The following is an 18,688-nucleotide window of genomic DNA, read 5'->3' as shown; positions in this document are numbered from 1 at the left end:
CTTAGTCTAAAGCGTGACACTAGAGAAGTTGGCAGCTCAGTCAGTGATGTTTTCAGCTGCAGACGCAGCTAACTTGGAGAGTTTGCAAAGGCCACATTGCAAACCTCTACACGGCTGGACTACTGGTCCAGAAATTCGGGTTACCTGGCCAATAACGAAGACCTGTCGATCCAGAGAAGCGGATAGCGTTTAAGAATGTTCTGCTTTCGGGGACCATAGCAGTTGAGTACTTGGGCTATAACTCGGCAAACCAGTGGACCAACTGAATCTTAAAGAGACGAAATGCCGTCATCTCCAAGTTCCAGTGGCAGGTGCCAATGAGGAAAGCTCTCCGTCTTCACAACTCGTTGATCTACTCTTCTCTGTTTAATACCGAGAATATTGATGCTGTAGCAGAATGTTGAAAAAAGGCAAGTCAGGAATTCCTTCTCCACATAGCCGTAACATTCCATCTTCCCCCTTTGGCGCCAGCTGCGCCGAAAATGTCACCACTTTGTAGGCAGACATATTAAATGTCTAAGTAATATTCTTGGCAGTCCACCACCAAGAAGACTTCTCATGCCAGACAACCCTTTCATGACAGGAAGGCACATGGAAGGATAGGGAGAGCTGCAAGACATGGACAGCGCCCCCACTATGGGGCATTTCTCCCACAATACCACCGGTAGGAGAATTCCTGAGGCACAGGTGGCAGAGATGGGAGTGCCACAAGTCCAAAGCATGGACAGTCAAAGTTCTCCAAGCTGGTTACTCTGTCCCATTCATCAGCTCTCCCCCTCCCCTTAGTCATCATTCAGTGCAGTCGTTGTCCTTTGAGAAGGGATCAACGAAGGATGTCGCCTTCAGGCAGAAGTCCAGACCATGTTCGAAAAGGGTGCTCTCCAAGAGGTTTTTGACAGATCCCCAGGCTTCTTCAGTTAACTCTCTCTACGGGATCTAGAGATATATACAGTACTAGAGTACTGCATTGTGTGTTGGGCTTGGGATCCTGTGTCATGTACCCTCTCTGCGACCTCTTGGAATTTTGAATCGGATTCCCCAGCTATCCAGTGACCAAGGGGCTGGCCAGGAGTTACGAACTTGGATGCTTGTTGCCCCAGGTTAAAGGAGCTTCGGCATTCTCTTTGCAGGGACAATGGGATCCTGCTTATCCTTCAACGCACAATAGTTTGGTAGAGCAAGTTAAGAAGATTGCACCATTCGAAGCTTTCCCTGTTCGTAGTCCCACACTGGAAGATCAAGAGTCGGGTGCAGAGGGATCTTCCCCCATGTTAGCACAGGTCCATCCCTCTGCTCCTTCTAGCAGAGGAAGAGTATGAGTACTCCTCTCATTTCTGCCACATTAGTTCCAGGAATCTTTTCCCATCTATTGCCGGTGTTCCCGGGCTGCCTTTAGTACATGATTACATGGTCAGGTCTGTCCTTAGGACAGAAGAATCGTATTCAAGGGTGGGGTGGATGATTCACCGAGTAACCTGTTATGCCCTCTTCAAGAATTGATAAGATGGTACTCAGATTTTGTCTGCCCTTAAGGCATCGGACCTTGAATCGATACCATTAGAGGGAGACAATCCAGATCAGTATGTTTGACTGATGCCCGTGCGCACTTTCAAGGGTGCGACAGTTGGATGGAGTTTACCAAAAATCTGTCTTCCTGGGGTTTGGCCTCCATTATTAGGCAGTACTTAGGTGTTCTTCAAGGACATCGGGCCATCCCTTGGCCTGCTTGGGCCACCCCATTACCAGACATGTTATCCCAGAAGTATCTAGCAGGACAGACCACAACATCCCAGAAGGAAGTGGGCATGCAGTTCTTCAAGTTACCCTACCTGTTTCTTTCAGGCAGTAGGGCTGTGGAAGAAGGGAAGAAGAGGGTTACACTTTGCAGTGTTCAACCCCCTCTTTTCTTACATCAGAAATCACTTGTCGTGCCATAATTGATTGATTAATTTAAAGATGTCAGGAATCGTAGACAATCTAGCAGAAGCATAGAGGTGAGTCCTTCAGGATTGTTACTTAGTACCGCCTTCTTCAGCCTTATGCATTCCCCCTTTTCTCTTTTGCTGATAGAGTACTCATTTGTTCTCCCAACTTCCTCTAGAACCCTGGCTTTGTGAACAGAAGTAGGAGGGATGTTGGAGTGGATTACATTCGAAGAATTTCATCATAGAAAGACTTCTTTCTTTCAGTGGATCTGAAGGATGTATACTGTACTTTTATTGCAGTGTCTTACCAAACAATTATACAGCTGTAGGTTCCCTACGAATGGCAGACAATAGATTCAAAACTACCGCGGTGGCGCCGCCATCGCTGATGTAGGTGACGTCATCTCCCTCCACTCGAGGGAGCTACAGGTACAACTGTCCAGGTAACATCAATTCGTTCTCTGCCGGCTTCTGGTGAACATCGGTGGTCGGTGCAGACTTTTTCTTCGTTTGTTGGGAAGTATTATCTCTCCAATATCGGTGAAGTATTCAACTCCGTGTTTGTAGGATTGAAGCTGAATTTCTTTTCTGTAATTTTGTGGTCTTACCATCATGTCGGACTCTAGTCCTTCAGTAGTTAGGTTTTGTGCCGGAGGGTGCAAAACCAGATTATTTGAATTAATTTATGATTCGCACACTAAGCGCATTAAGTGTACGGGTTGTGAGTGCTCTAGAGAATCTACTTGTGATGAATGTAAGGATTGAAGTGAACAACAGTGGAAAGTTTTTGTTTCTCACTCGGGGAAGATAATTAATGATAGGAAGATAAAGGCGGCTCTCAGAGCTGAAAGTAAGACTAGTTTAGCTTCTTTTGCTTCTTCTATCGAAGCTCCTGCTCCTATTCCTTCTCCTTCTCCTCTTATTATGTCTCTGATCTTGAGTACTCCTACTCTTTTAACTCCTTTGCCAACTTCCCGGGGAGTTTCTCCTAACACCATTGCCAGCCTCGAGTCTAAATTTGAAAAGAAATTTTATGTATTAGCTAATACGGTGATGCAGTTAGGTTTATCTGTAAAGTCTTTCATAGGAAAGACTTCTAGTAAAGTGAGAAGTGTCAGTGCAGTGCAATCTGAGGGGGTGGCTGTTTGTCCCGATAGTTTTCCTAGACGAAGGTCACTGTCCCACTCCCCCGCCTCGGGGAGAAGACATACCGGAGGTCCAAGGGAGACTGTCAGGGTTTGACCACAGACAGTCGCTTCCTCCGTCGATCCTGTGGTGCGACAGCATGATTCGACTAAACACCATTGGAAAGGTATGTCGTTCGGTAATCAGTTATCGACACAGTCGAGTGATTCGTCGCCGGTTAGACGTTGTAAGTGGCGTGATTCTTCAGTCTCATGTCCGTTGAAGAGACATTCAACTGAAGAGGTGCCATCTTTGCCCCCTGTGAAGAGGAACAGAGAAGTAGATATCTCTCGCCCGTCAAGTGCCTACATGGACTTCGCCTCGTATTCTTACGACAGTGACAGCTGCCTTCAACTCGGTTGTGGAGCGACCGATTCTGAGTTCATCAAGGTCTTTGACTCATCAAGCTGTCGAAACTTTTCCTTCGACTTCACATGCGACAGATAATTCGACTGGCGCGAGACCTCTGGTGGCGATCGTGTCGAAATCCACGACCCCAGTTGCTTCGAATTCAACTCATGAAGACGAGAATCTAATTCCGTTACGTCGACAGTTGCAAGAGCTGATGAACTGGATGAAAGAAAACAAACAATGTACGAAGAATAATGAGTCGAATCAAGAACCGTCTCTGTCTCCTATCCCTTCGGATGACAAGGAGGACTTAGAAGCGGACTCTATCCCTCTCTCACGTTATTCAAAATTTTTACACTACCTTCTCAACATGTACCCAGATTACTTCGTAGCAGCCGCTCCCAGGTCGCCTGCTTCCATCTTCCTGATGAGAAGAATATCGATCCTCTTCTCCCGAAGCTAATTTTTTCCAAGGCTGCTAAACATTCGCTTCGTGATATAGAAGATTGGTTGAAGGTCAAGAGAGAACTCGGGAAAGCAACTTTCGCCTATCCTCTGTCGAAGCTTATTAAGAAGAGGTATAGGCTCTACGTAACCGGAGAAGCCCCCTCTATGGGAGTTTCTGCCTCCTCCCAGGGGGACTTCTCTGGCTTGGTGGATGCAAGTAGAAGGTCCGCATTTGCAGCAGCTAAAATATTCTTTACATCGCCCGAGTTGGACCATTTGGTAAAGAATAATTTCAAGATTTTAGAAATTATGAGTTTCTTGGACTGTACGATCGGAGCCCTCGCTACGAAAATAGAGGATTGCCCTACTCTTCAGGAAGACCTGGCCTCGGACTGGCTTGGGGTTTTGTCATGTGCCGACAAATCAGTTCGAGATGGTTGCGATGAGCTGGCCTCTCTCTTTGCATTCGGGACTCTCAAGAAAAGACAGCTCTGGTGTTCTTTTGTTTCGAAAGGAGTCGCTTCGCCTCAGAAGTCCGCACTTTTGTTTTCTCCTCTCGACAAGGATCATCTGTTTCCCGAAGAAATAGTGGCCAAGATTCTGTCCGCACTGGAAAAGAAGTCTACTAATGACTTGCTTGCCCAGTCTTCTAAGCGGGTTAAACCCTCGACTGTGACGACTACCGCCTCGGAATCACCCTTGCAGAAGAAACCCTTTCTAGGGGATAGGTCCCGACCGTTTGTTAGGCCTCGATTGAATTTACGACACCCAACCATGTCCTCAACCAAACCCGACACGAAATCATCCAAGTGATTTTTCAATCCTTCATGCTCCGATAGGGGCAGATTGAGCGAATTTTGGGAGGAATGGAGTCGCAGAGGGGCAGAGCCCTAGGTGACCCAAGTTCTCCGGTTCGGTTACTCCATTCCTTTCAAAGACACTCCGCCTCTATCCAATGTTCCCATCATATCATCCGCCTGCTCTCCAGGCTCGGAGAAGTTTGTAGCCTTAACCCGAGAAATAGATATTCGCGTGCAGAAAGCGGTCATAGAGGAGATAAGCGACAGACCATCCTCGGAGTTTTTACAACCGTCTTTTCTTAGTCCCCAAGTCATCGGGGGCTGGAGGCCCGTACTGGATGTAAGCGCACTGAATTTGTTCATCCAGAAGACCAAATTCAATATGGAAATGACTTGTTCAGTTTTGGAATACCTTCGTCAAGGGGACTAGATGGTATCCCTGGATATGCAGGACGCATACTTCCACATTCTAATTCACCAGGACTCCAGGAAATACCTTCGGTTTGTGTTCATGAACAAGACCTACCAGTTTCGAGCTCTTTGCTTCGGCCTCTCGACAGCACAGCAAGTATTTACGCGAGCGTTGACTCCTCTGGGAAAGTGGTTACACCTGGTCAGGTTACGCTGATCCCTCGATTTGTTCAAGGGAAAATGAATGTGTTGGCGGACAGACTAAGTCGCCTTCTTCAAGTACTGCCGTTAGAATGGACTCTCGATGCAAAGGTCTGCCTAGACCTACGGAATTTATGTGGCTCGCACGAACAACTAGGTGCACGCAATCAGTTGAAGTGCGCGAACAACTCTAATGACAGAGTTTTTCAAACTCTCGTTGCGCGAAGTGGTCATGAGTGCACAAGAGTTTTACTCTCATGACAGAGTTTTCGAACTCTCGTCCCGTGAATTGTTTGCACACGCCCATCGTCATCAAGAGTTTTACTCTGATGACAGAGGGATGCCTGCTGCCTAAGGGTTTACGAATCTCTACAGGTAAGTATGTCAGTTCCTTTGGGTCCTGGTTACGTAACACAATTCCTGAAAATTCCGTCAGGAATCAGTGACAGAGTTCCTACTGGTTCTCGGCACAACACCTCTTAAGGTCGTGAGAAAGGTATTCACAAATAGATTCTGAACCCGTAGGTTCTCATCCGAATCTCTTGGTTTCCGCGATCCAGAGTTTTCTGAAAACTCTATGGTTGACCTCCCCCCCTACGGGATGGGTCTTCCAAAGGTGTGACTTAAGACGTCACTCTACACTCCCAGCTGATTACTATATCAGGTAGTCTGGTTTCGCCAGCACCGATCCTTTCGTTTTCGAACGAACCAGCGTCATCGTTCCTCCACCTTCCCACTTCGAGTGGTTTGGTTAGCAGACGGAAATGAGAGGAATAAAAAATTCTTTACATTCCAGTTCATTTCCCTGGCAGGCCTTGCCTGATTTAGACGGTAGTTTTCTCACTAGCGAGAAAGCGTTCGATGGCAACCCCTTCGGGTAAGCGGTCGATGGCAATTATGTCTGGCATTCTTGAAGCAAACTCCCACATACGAGACTTCACCCTTTTCGGGGGACTCGTTCCTGAAAAGTTTTTACAGAACTTCAATGGGTGTTGTTTAAACTTCATGAAGGCCGTAGGCCGTCCTGGAGCATGCGCTCTAACCAAGGCAAAACCACGAGGTTATTGTTTTTAAACTCGGTTCTACCGTTTGATGGAGGCAGCCTCCCCCGTCATTGTACTCTGGGTATAACGACTTGCCTTTTACACTATAGGCTTCCGAGACCTTTTATTTTATCCTTACGGGGTTATTGTTTCGAACAATTAGTCCCGAAGGAACGTTGTTAGCTTATGTTAAAAGAACGATAGCAACAGCGTGGGCAACTTTTCATTACGGTTACAAACGTTTCAAACTCTGCCCACAGGTAATCATACATCCGTTTCTGTGTAATGAACACTGGCTAGCCCCTCACATAAAGAGGAAGTGTAAACCAAAGGGGAAATGATCACCTCTATAACTATATACAGTAGGCCCCGCCATACGACATTAATCCGTTCCGGAGTTGGTATAGTATGGTGAAAATGTCATATTGCGGGCAATAGAATAGTTAAAGCGTGAGAAATCCCTGGTAAAAACATTGAAAATAAGAATGTAACAAAATACAGTACAGTAGTATAGTAAGCACTGTACTACAGTATACTTATATATAATATACATTTACAGTACTGTACAGTATATAATTAGATAACATTATAAATAAAAATTATATACTGTAAAGTACTGTAAAGGAAAAATTAAATCTTATTTACCTTTGGAGTGACGTGACTTGAGCTGGTAGTGGGTGGAGGCAGAGGGGGGAGTAGACGACAGATATAAAAACCTATAAATGCTAATTATGTTATGTACACTTAATAATAAATTTATTCTTACTAATAAACACTTAAAATTAAAAATGCTTTTTTTTTTATTATTTTTGTCTTTTGGAATTATTTTTTTTTTTTTTAGAACTTAAAAAATTCCTCTTTTTTAGCTTTTTTGATAGAATCACTATTATCGTCTTTGCTTTCTGACATTTCTCTTTTGGAGAAATATCTATCCAAAGAAGCCTGTTTCTGACGATTCATCAACATATTCCTAAAATGACTCTTACACTTATCATTAACACTCTGCATAAGACGACTTGTGTGAAGTTTTTCTGGGTGTTTCTTTTCAATGAAACTCGTTAGGTTTTCATACCAACCGATAGCTTCCCTTATTTCTGACTATGTCGTTTCTCCAGTCTCCCCCCCCCATCCTCGCCACCACTAGAGCTGTGCTCTTCTTGAATGATTGTCAACTGCATTGCCTCCAACTCCTTCAAGTCTTCAGTCGTAAGCTCCTCCCTGTGCTCCTCGATAAGGTTATGGACGTCAGCCTCATCGACAACAAGCCCCATGGACCTCCCGATTGAAATTATTTCCTCAACATCACCCTCAGGGGCAGGATCATCAACGGCCTCGTCTTCGGTTGAGGGATCGAAACCTTCAAAGTCTCGTTCTGCTACAACAGCTGGCCACAGTTTCTTCCATGAGGAGCTCAAGGTGTGCCGTGAAACCTCATTCCAAGCTGTGTCGATCATCTTCAGGCATTGAACGATGTCAAAATGCCCCCACCAAAAGTCACGGAGAGTGAGTTGAGTGCTTTCAGTCACTTCGAAGCATCTTCTGTAAAGCTTCTTGAAGTTGGCAATCACTTGCTGGTCCATAGGCTGGAGGAGAGGGGTGGTGTTTGGTGGCAGATAGAGAACCTTAATGAAGGAGAAGTCAGGATGAATGATGTCCTCGAGGCCAGGAGGGTGAGCAGGGGCATTGTCCAGCACCAGGAGACATTTCAGAGGAAGATCGTTCTCTTCTAAATAGTTCTTGACAGTAGGACCGAAGCAGATGTTTATCCACTCAATAAATATGGTCCTTGTGACCCAGGCCTTAGCATTAGACTTCCAAAATACCGAGAGCCTCTCCTTCGTGATATTTTGTGCCTTGAAGGCACGATGATTTTCTGAGTGGTATACCAGTAGGGGCTTAATTTTTAAGTCCCCACTGGCATTTGCACAAAATGCGAGCGTTAGTCTGTCCTTCATTGGTTTATGGCCAGGAAGTTTCCTTTCTTCAGCTGTGATATATGTACGGTGGGGCATTTTCTTCCAGAAAAGGCCAGTTTCATCGCAGTTAAAAACTTGCTGAGGAATGTAGCCTTCTCTGGAAATTATGTTCTCAAACTTCTTGAGGAATTCTTCTGCTGCTTTCTTGTCAGAACTGGCTGCCTCTCCATGCCTGACGACTGAGTGAATACCAGTCCTCTTCCTGAACCGATCAAACCACCCATGAGAAGCCTTAAACTCTTGGTGGGCTTGCTGCGACGTTCCTTCGCCTCCGCCGTCTCTCTGGGCTTCCACAAGATCGGCAAAGATGGCGCTCGCCTTGTGCAAAATTACCGATTGCGTGAGTGTTTCACCAGTGATTTCCTTCTCTTTAATCCACAGAAGAAGGAGTCTCTCCATCTCATCGTTGATTGAGGTCCTTCCACTGGCAAGGACAGTCATGCCTTTAGAAGACTTACTTGCTTTAATGGCTTCCTTATTCTTAATAATTGTACCAATCATAGATTGGTTACGGCCGTACGTATTAGCGAGGGTAACGATGCGTATGCCTTCTTCATATTTCTTTATGATCTCCAGCTTCGTTTCCATAGTTATCATCTTCTTACTTCTGCCTTTAACATCACTAGCAATCTTGGGACCCATGGCTAACGAATTAAAGTTATAATTAAGCACTAAAATGCACAAAAAATAACAATATTGCAAGCACTCACACGAAATCAAGTCTTTACGAAACGCACACAAGATTCTGAACTGAGCGCGCGTATGACAAAGAGAGAGAGAGGCAGCATCTCTCTCAAGCATTGTGGGAGGATTTTCGGCCAATAGCGTATCGGCATCTTAGTGACGCCGTGACGCTGACCAATAGCAGACCAGCTTCTTAGTGATGTATGAGCGTGATGGTAAGCTACTGACTCACACAGTCGTATGCGTAGAAACCGCCAAATTTGAGTTTCGGAATTCGATGCCATAAGGTGGGGAAATTGTCGTAACGAGGGGACGAAAAATAATCGTATTCCACACCGTAACATGAAAAAAACCTAAGCTGGGGACGCCGTATGCCAGGGGTCTACTGTACTGTACTTCCTTTTTCCCGCATTGGTTTCATTTACCAGTTCAGGTGTCTGGGCTCAGGACTGGGTCCTGCTCCTCAGGAGTTCATTCAGATATTCACCTGGGTAGTACAGTAATTTGGAGCCGCTACAAGGGATACATATAACTTCAGATGTATCCCTTCAGTGGGTGATCTACGCCTCCTCCATGTGGCAGTAGAGACAGGATCAAGCTCGACTTGCCGCTTTTGTCATGGTCTGGGGATTGTGATAATTGAGGAAAAGTTCAATTTCTTACCAAAGCAAAGGTCGAAACACTGTGGCATGCGGGTAACAGAAAAATTTGGTTAGATAGACAATCATATCAGCAAGCCTAAGTGGGTGGTGCATCTATTCTGTCATACAAAACTACTGCAGCATGGGCAGAATCTTCTCAGCCACCTTTCCTCACCCAAAGAGCTTGTGCCTCAATCGAGTGTCTACATCAGAGATCTCTTCATATACTGTTTGAAGAATCACTGGTTAGTCTCCACGGATTTCCATTCCTCCTTGTGCTGGCAAGATGAGAGGTTTGGGTCGATATTACCTGTTGGCTAGCGATGAATCCTCAGGGGAGTCTCACTCGACTCCACCTCCTCTCATGCAACTATGATCAGATGCGTCAAAAGAGGGGAGGGACTCACGCCTGAACGGCTGAGCGTTGTGGTCAGAAGTAGTATGTACTGTACTCTTTGATCTCTAGGATCTAGCAGTCATATTTCGCTGCAAGCCTTCCAGGAATGTTGAGGAGGCATCCAGTGGGTTGGTTTTTGCGACAACGCCACCGCATTGGCTTATGTCTAACTCTACAAGCTGAATAAGCAGATGCTTTTCGAGACGGCATTCTATGCCGGGGAGTTGTCAGCCAATCACATTCTGGGCAAGAGGAATGGGCCAGCAGATATACTTAGTCCCCAGAGAAAGGCTGTAAGGTCAGAATGGGCCCTACATCCCGGCATAACAGAGAGTCCTTTGGTTGGAGGGATTTCTGTGGATCGACCTGTTTGGCATACAGCTAGATAGGAAGTGCCTATCCTTTAGATGGAACCTGCCGGTGGTGCCAGTGTTAAAACCCAGAGTCTGGAAGCACCAGACAACCTTTACATGGGAGTATACCAACAAGTTTTTAGACACCTTTTCATTTTGACCTGTGCTAGCTGTTCATCAGGTTGTGCAGCTTACTTAGCTCTGTAATGGACAAGAATAGATCTTATCTAGTCTAAGATAATGGTCTCGGCGTTAGTCTAGGATTAGAGGTGGAATGTGTGGCCCTTTTTCCTTTTTCCCTTCCCGCCTATTAGAGTGCAGCAATCGTTCCGATATATTCTGGATCGGACGTTGTGCTATCTCAGCGGGATAAATCAGGATTCATTATTGAAACTTAGTGTGTGTAGAACATGTTTATTATCCTCTTGACCACTCTCAACTGACAACAACAGCAACTACAAATCCTGCCAATTCACAGAATGTCAACAAAAGTTCAGGATAATGAAGAACACAAGTTTGTTATAGAGAAAACAGTTCTTAGACATTATTTTTAACTTGAACTCTACAGACATTGATGCGGATGAGGTTCCATGCCGAGCAGCTGTTCTGTACAAGTCAGTGATAGAAGTATCTCCCGATCCTCCTTACGAGGTGGAGGATGGAGGGAATGTAGGATACCTTATGCCTAATTAGCCATACATTGTAACACATCCTTCCTAGGATATAGGTCCATCCTCGACTGTCTGTCAGCGGAAAGAAACCTAACCCAACCTGTGAGAATCTGTTTTCAAGTGTTGGGAGGTTGCAGGAACCAATGCTTCTGCACTTCTATCAGGTCCCAGTGTATAGACGTCCTGGAATTTTCAAACAACCAGTATGGTTATAGTAGCTTCCTGTCCCCTAAGAATGAGTGCCCTATCAAAGAACAAGAGTTTGTAGCTTATACAGTAATTAGGAAAAGAACAGTTATTTTTAACAGTTTTGATTTTATGTTGCTATTTTAAATCGGGTGATAAAAGTATTCTGATTTAAACTTTAAAGACCCAAATAGAATCATTTACTTACCCTAATATTTTTTTTTCAGGCCACTGGACTTTTCAGGAATAAATTAAAATAAAAAACAAAAACTGAGCTTATTTAGCACTAGAAAGTTTAACGCATGAAGGAAGTCCCACTTCAAAGAGAAGTCCCTACACAACTGAGGTACGGTATATTTAATTTTTTAATTCCTTTTTTTATACTTGGAGAAATCTTAAACAGTATTCTGGAGCTATACATTGTAGTTTTGTTGTGTGTGGAATCCATTGAAAATACTGTACGATTTTAAAACCTTTTGTTTTGTTATGATTTAGGAACCAAATCGGGAAAACATTTCATGTTTGAGATGTGAAACCAATAACTTCACCAGTGATATCTTGTCGGAGGCTGAACAGTTCGTCTGAAAGTGGGTCTTTAGGTGTCATGGAAGTCGAAGTGCAAGATATTCATGCTGGTGTACAAGAAGCTATTTTGTTCATTATAGAATAGCTAAACGAATATTTAGTCTGCATAAAGCCCACCTGGAGAATTTTTAGTTAAAATTTGAGTGAAGTTAAAGAAATTAGACAGCCATTATTATTATTATTATTATTATTATTATTATTATTATTATTATTATTATTATTATAAGCTAATATATAACCCTACTTGGAAAAGCAAATTGCTATAAGCCCAAGGGCTCCAACAGGGAAAAATAGCCGAGTAAGGAAAGGAAACAAGGAAATAAACAAGCTACAAGAGGAATAATAAGCAATCAAAATGAAATATTTTAGAACAATAACTTTAAATTTGATCTTTCATATATAAACTATAAAAACTTAAAAAAACGAGGAAGAGAAATGAGATTGAACAGCGTGCCCTAATGTACCATCAAGCAAGAGATTTTAATCCAAGGCAGTGGAAGGCCATAGTACAGAGGCTATAGACCCACCCAACACTAGGGAACAATGGTTTGATTTTGGAGTGTCCTCCAAGGAGAGCTGCTTATGTAATAGGCCAGGGGGATTTGGGGACAAGTAAAAGATGTGAAGCAATGCCCCTGGGGCTCAAAGAACTCCCCATATCACAGGATGAGATACTGTACAGTAGATACTTAACTTACAAACTTGATAGGTTCCAAGAAGCTGTTTGTCAGTAGAATTGTTTGTAAGTCTAGTATTCTTAAATTGCCTAAGGTAAGCCTAACCTGAATCCAATGCCTATGATTTCTAGCTACAAAAGTCAACAAATAATCAGGTTTCATATGAAGTAGATATCAGGTTATTACAAATGTCGTTTTGCTTACTGTATTAAATTATACAATATTGTTTTATTACTGTATTTCTTTATCTTATTTTTATTATTTTCAGTTGGATTTGTGTTTGTATCTAAATGTTTGTAAGTCGATGACCTTTTGTATACTCCTAATAGTGGGGTCGTCATGTGTCATGTTCCTTACTAGTTTTCATTGTCTCATAGATGGTGGTCTGGTTAACCCCTTTACCCCCAATGGACGTACTGGTACGTTTCACAAAACTCATCCCTTTACCCCCATGGACGTACCGGTACGTCCTTGCAAAAAACGGCTAATTACATTTTTTTTTTCATATTTTTTATAACTTTTTGAGAAACTTCAGGCATTTTCCAAAAGAATGAGACCAACCTGACCTCTCTGATGAAAATTAAGGCTGTTGGAGCAATTTAAAAAAAAAAATATATATTGCAAAATGTGCTTGAAAAAGAAAATGCCTGAGGGTTAAAGGTTGGAAAGTTTGAAATAGCTTGGGGGTAAAAGGGTTAAGTATATGATAAATCAGACTAAAGAAAGAGGTGTGGTAAAGTACAGGATGGTATCTCCTATCAAGGCTATATTCAGTATTTATAGATTTTTCCAAATTGTAATTTTCCAACTTTTATGTCTATAGTCTCATGAAAATATGGATTACCATTATTCTGCCACTGCACTATTTTCATTCTAAGTTATATAAATTGCTTGCATTTTAAATTTGATAAGCAATGGTGGAGAGTTACGTTAAAGACAAGGCTTGCTACCTTATCGATCCGTTTTTACTGATGATAAAACATTTTGCAATAAGAATTTTACGACTGTTTTTGAACTGAAAGTAAATTGATTATTATAAGTCATCTTACCCAGTTGCTAAATCATACCAAAACAAAAAACATTTATTTGAGTTTAAAATTTCATTGATATGTTTTTTTTCTTGCAGTCCTTTGAAAAGATGTCAAAGATTGGGCGTTATGATTTTGATGACAGTTTATCGAACGACAAGGAGCTGGAAAAGGAGCTATGTTCCTTGGATGGGGACCACATGATCCCGATGAGATGTAGGAAACATTACGTGTGATGGAACAACGTTAGAGATCCCAGTGGATCAAGAAAAATCAACTACACATTACAATTATACTGTATGTCTTGGTAATTAGTGTGTATGGGACTTAGACAAGGTATAAGTAAACAGTGGTCCCTTTTCTATTTTCTAATATTTTGTTTCCTAACTTCTTTAAATATTTGGTGGCTCATAAAGCCTTTGGTTTTCTAATGATCATCTGTATGATTTGCAATGTTGCCAGGCATAATGATGACCTGTTTAATATGTAATTTGTTTTTATGTTTACTTTACTCATTTTGAGCTCAGGTTTTTCATCATTGTTTTCATTTTGATTTGTATTAATTGATTTGAGTTTATTTACCAGGTTGTACAGTTTCTTGGGCTAGAGTTTTACCTTTCAATGATTGCAGAAACTGCTGTATAATTATATCCCTTTTTGCTAATACATATGAAGTAGATTTTGTAATCAGGTAATCTAATTTTATTCCTACACAAATAAAATCTTCTGAGTCATGTATATTGGTTTACTCCTGTGTTGATTTTCTACAACCAGAAAAAAACTAAAGATGCCTAATTGGGAACTACACAACAGTATATATAATAATAAGTTAATTGACAAATCCACTGCTGGGTAGTGTTACTTGCTGCTGCGAGGCAAGCTTTCTTTCTCTCCTGGTCGTGCTGCGAAGAGGCCGTCATCTCTTGTAACTCAAAGATCATGACTCACTCCACACTGGTTTACCCTTTGCAGTGCTTTTTGTGCCTTATTGTCTAGTGTTGCTAGTGTAATGTATTTTTTTCCTGAGTGTGATGGTTGCCCTTGTGGCACTTTTATGTGTCCAGTCGAGATAGATCCACATCCCCATTGCCCGAACTGCTGGTAAGCGGTGTTCCATAAAATCTCCATGTAATTATTGTAGGGAGTGGTCTTCCTCCCAGTAGGAGAAATATCTTTCCCATTATAAGAAACAAACTAAAAGGGAGCGTTCTCCTTCCTCGTCTTCTTCCTTAGATAGCAAGAAGCATAAGTTCATTTCTGCGACACTATATTTCCCACTCCATTCCTCCTTGTGTGGATCCTTCAGGGACTCTGGTAACTGAGGATACCAGTCGAGATTTGATTACCTTACATATTGATGATAGTAACTTTGTTAATGTATTATCGCCACATGGGCCTAGTGATCATGAGTCGCTGCATGAGACTGATCCCCTGGCAACAGCCCCTTCACTTACTGTGCGTGACCCAATCCCAGTGTCCTTATTGCTTGATTACAATGATTTACGTAGATCTCCCTCACCTCCCACTACAGTAGTCTGCTTGTCGGTGAGCCCTTTGTAGCAGAATTCCAGCAGAATGACTTTGCTTCTTGGGGTATCATCCTTGAAATTGTCGAAAGTCTCCCCTTATTCTCACCCGAGAACGCCACACTCTCGAGTAGAGACTGCCATGTCCCCATGTACTGAGGAGGGCTTGTTGGATGATCCTTATCATTCACCCACTTGTTCATACGAGTCTGGATTGCCTCCTATGCCCAGAGGTCCTCGTCATCGCTCTCTTAAGTATTCTCTAGACTCATTCCAGACTTCCCCTATCACTTAATCCGATGCTGTACAGACTTCCTCTGGAGTGTCCACATCACAGACTTAATTGGTTTGGCTGAATTGTCAGGGCTCAATCTCATCATCTCTTTCCAAGCAGTTATTGCATTGTGGAAGACTAAAGTCTTCACTGTCTTGGTGCGTTTCAACAACATTTATCACTGTATCGCAGCATACACAGGCTGATATGTCTGTACCACCATCCCTTTGCATAATAATGTCACAGAACGCGCTGCTATTCCAGCGCATGAGTGTATTCCTCTGTGCAATGACTATATCATTCCATATCCTAGAGATGTACGACCTTATAGTGCCATGCCTGTCCAAGCACGTAGACGTGTTGACGTTACACACGATTATACTGTATATCTATGTCAACCTGGGCTAGGTTGACTACCCGGTACCCTCTACCTCTAGAACTCAATTACCTTAGTTGGATCGTATTTATCCATCCTCGAAACGTCATATCGATGGCAAACCTATTATTTATCCACAACATATGCAAGCTAATGCCTTGCCCATTGTTCATACTACTTCAGAGATTAACCGTTCTATGGAACAACCAAAAACTTCTTTTCCAGGTATTCTTTATTTCAGAATCAGGAGAGGAAAAGGGCACCGGAACCCTTACTCTTTTCCTCGGAAGGTACCCCCATCCACTCAGAATAATACATACATGCATACATATACCAAGGCACTTCCCCCAATTTTGGAGGGTAGCTGACATCAACAAGTAAAACAAAAACAAAAAAGGGGACCTCTACTCTCTACGTTCCTCCCAGCCTAACAAGGGACTCAACTGAGTTCGGCTTGTACTGCTAGGGGTGCCACAGCCCAACCTCCCACATTATCCACCACAGATGAACCTTCATAATGCTGAATCCCCTACTGAAAAGTGTCGCCGACATGTCCACGTAGGACTCGTCCTAAGTGGCCCTCCTCTGAGAGATCTTATTCATCTCATAGGTCGAGCTCTGAAAAAGATTTCTCTACTGCTCCCTCTCATGTGTACAGAGGTAGAAAGCCTTACCAAAGGAGCAAATATGATTCGTCCCAGTCTTTCTGTGTCCCCTCTTATCATTCGCGTAATGATATTTGAGAAAGTAAGGACTTGTATGCAAGGGTTAAGTCTTTTGGCTCTGTTCCTAAAACAGAACCGCCCTATGTGCCTAAACAGGAACCATAACAGGATGACCATGCCACAATTACAATTGATGACTCTGGACTCTGTTGCACGTGCTGGCCCCAGCTCTGCTGACGTAGCTTCCCTCAAGGCTCCGACCTCTGGGTCTGAAGCCACCCATTTCTTAGAGATCATGAGTCTTATTCACTACTTGGATGGTTTGGGAAAACCTCCTCACACGCAAGTCACTAGTAGATGCTGCGCCACAGATGTGATCTTTCCACAATTGCAAAGTGCGAGACACCACTTCGATGTTTCAGTATCAAACCAGACCCGTGACATGCTAGACTCGTTCAGTACTCAAGTCTCGGCACCCATGGAGTCCCTTAAATTGAACAGATCCTTGAAGTTACCACCTCAGGTACTTTCTTGCCAGAGGAACTTTTATTTGATTCTGAGGCTCACCCAAGCCCTCTGCCTGTTGACCCTGATGTTGTCTATCTGGTACCCACAGTACCAAGCGACAAGTTGGCCAATCTACCTTCTGCATTCTCTGCATCCAAAATGCTGAACATGGAAGTTGCTGCCACATCTGTCAATCAGGCCTGCTCTTGGCTGGATCACTGGCCAGGAGCGGTGTCCCATTTTGCAGTGCCAGATCAGCTGAAAGCATACTCCTTTTAAAGGACTAGGGTTTGTATAGTTAGGAAAAAAAAACAATTATTTTTAGAAATTATTTTGCTACTATTTCTCATTTTAAATCGGTTGATAAGAAATTAATATTCAGATTTGAGCTTTTAGACCGAGAAAATCCTTTGCTTACCCTAATATATTTGTTTTCAGCTCACTCCACTTTTTATTGGGAAATGAAGAGCCGATCTTGTCCATCCCAAACTGAATGTAGTTATGACTGGAAGGCATGAAGGAAAGTCTCACTTCAAAGAGGAGTCCCTACACAACTGAGGTATATTTAATTTTTTAATTCCTTTTCTCTATTTAGTGAAATATCAAACAGTGTTTTCAGGATATACAATGCAGTTTTGTTGATGTGTTTGTACTTTATCTATAATTTGTGTTGTCTATTGAAAATGCTGTACGATTGTAAAACCTTTTGTTTGTTATGATTAAGACCTAGATTAGGAAAGCATTTTATATTTGAGATTTGAAACCATTAACTTTACCAGTAATATTTTGCCTGTCAGAGCCTGAACAGTTCGTATGAAAATGGGTCTATAGGGTTCATGGAAGTTGGCGCGCAGATTCTGCATGCTAGTGTATGAGATATTTCCATTTGAAAGAACTTATTTTGTTTCTTATAGAATGGCTTAACAAATATAGCTGGGAGGACTGTTTTCAAACAAATGGTGAGAATTTGAGCAGTGTAAAGTTAAAGAAATTGGGTTAGGAAATACACCAAACTGTTCATGTGAGTGGAGTTCAAAAACTCTCCATCTTACCTCAGAGGATGAGGTACAGTTCTAATGGTGTGGTCATCATGTGTCATGTTCCTCTCTAGTTTTCATTACTTTACTTTACTTTGATGGCTGCTTTTCCGGTCCCATACAGCAGGGGAACCCCACTCTCTACAGGGCCTCCACTGTTGTTTTACCTTGTTCGTTCAGAGTATTTAACGTTTCATATCTCGTATTATTCATTTATTGTTAAATCGTCACTGTTGTATGACTGTTGAAATAAGAAAGTCTTCAGTTTCCTCTTGAAAGCCTTAATGTCTTCAATCATTTGAATGTTTCGTGGGAACTTATTATATAGTCTCGGGGTCACGTATTTAAAGGCTCTGGAGCCTAAAGCAGACATGAATCTAGGTTCCAACAGTTTGAAGCCATCTGTAGCTATTCTCGTGTCAACACGATTTGTTGGCTGCGCAATATGTAGCGTATTTTGGACGCCCGGTTCTGATAACTTGGTGGGTTATTGTACATATTTTAAATTCAATTCTTGGTTTAATCGGCAGCCAGTGTAAATCGATTGCCTCAGTATAGATGGCTGTGTGGTTAAAGTATATGATGAATCAGAATAAAGATGATGTGGTGAAGTACAGGGTGGCATCATCTATCATGGCTATACAATATTCAATACAGTATCCTTTGACTTTTTAAAAGTTGTTCGTATTTTTTCAACTTTTATGTCAATAGTTTCATGAGAATATAATATTCCGTTGTTCAG

The 18,688-nt window shown here is 42.6% G+C and overlaps 1 long non-coding RNA gene across 2 annotated transcripts in view; it reads left to right on the top strand.

Moving 5' to 3' along the window:
- The window catches only part of LOC137635436 (uncharacterized), a 37,717-nt gene extending 20,249 nt beyond the window's left edge, over positions 1 to 17,468 (top strand). The window contains exons 2-4 of one of the 2 annotated variants that reach the window (XR_011042675.1): positions 11,499 to 11,617; positions 13,660 to 13,897; positions 17,348 to 17,468. This is a non-coding gene — a long non-coding RNA (uncharacterized lncRNA). The remainder of the gene's footprint in view (positions 1 to 11,498; positions 11,618 to 13,659; positions 13,898 to 17,347) is intronic. The other variant, XR_011042676.1, reaches the window with a different exon arrangement.
- The last annotated feature ends 1,220 nt before the right edge of the window (positions 17,469 to 18,688 follow it).

This window comes from Palaemon carinicauda, unplaced genomic scaffold (genome assembly GCF_036898095.1).
Source record: "Palaemon carinicauda isolate YSFRI2023 unplaced genomic scaffold, ASM3689809v2 scaffold124, whole genome shotgun sequence".
NCBI classification, from domain to species: Eukaryota; Metazoa; Arthropoda; class Malacostraca; order Decapoda; family Palaemonidae; genus Palaemon; species Palaemon carinicauda.
This window is presented reverse-complemented; position numbering and strand designations above follow the sequence as displayed.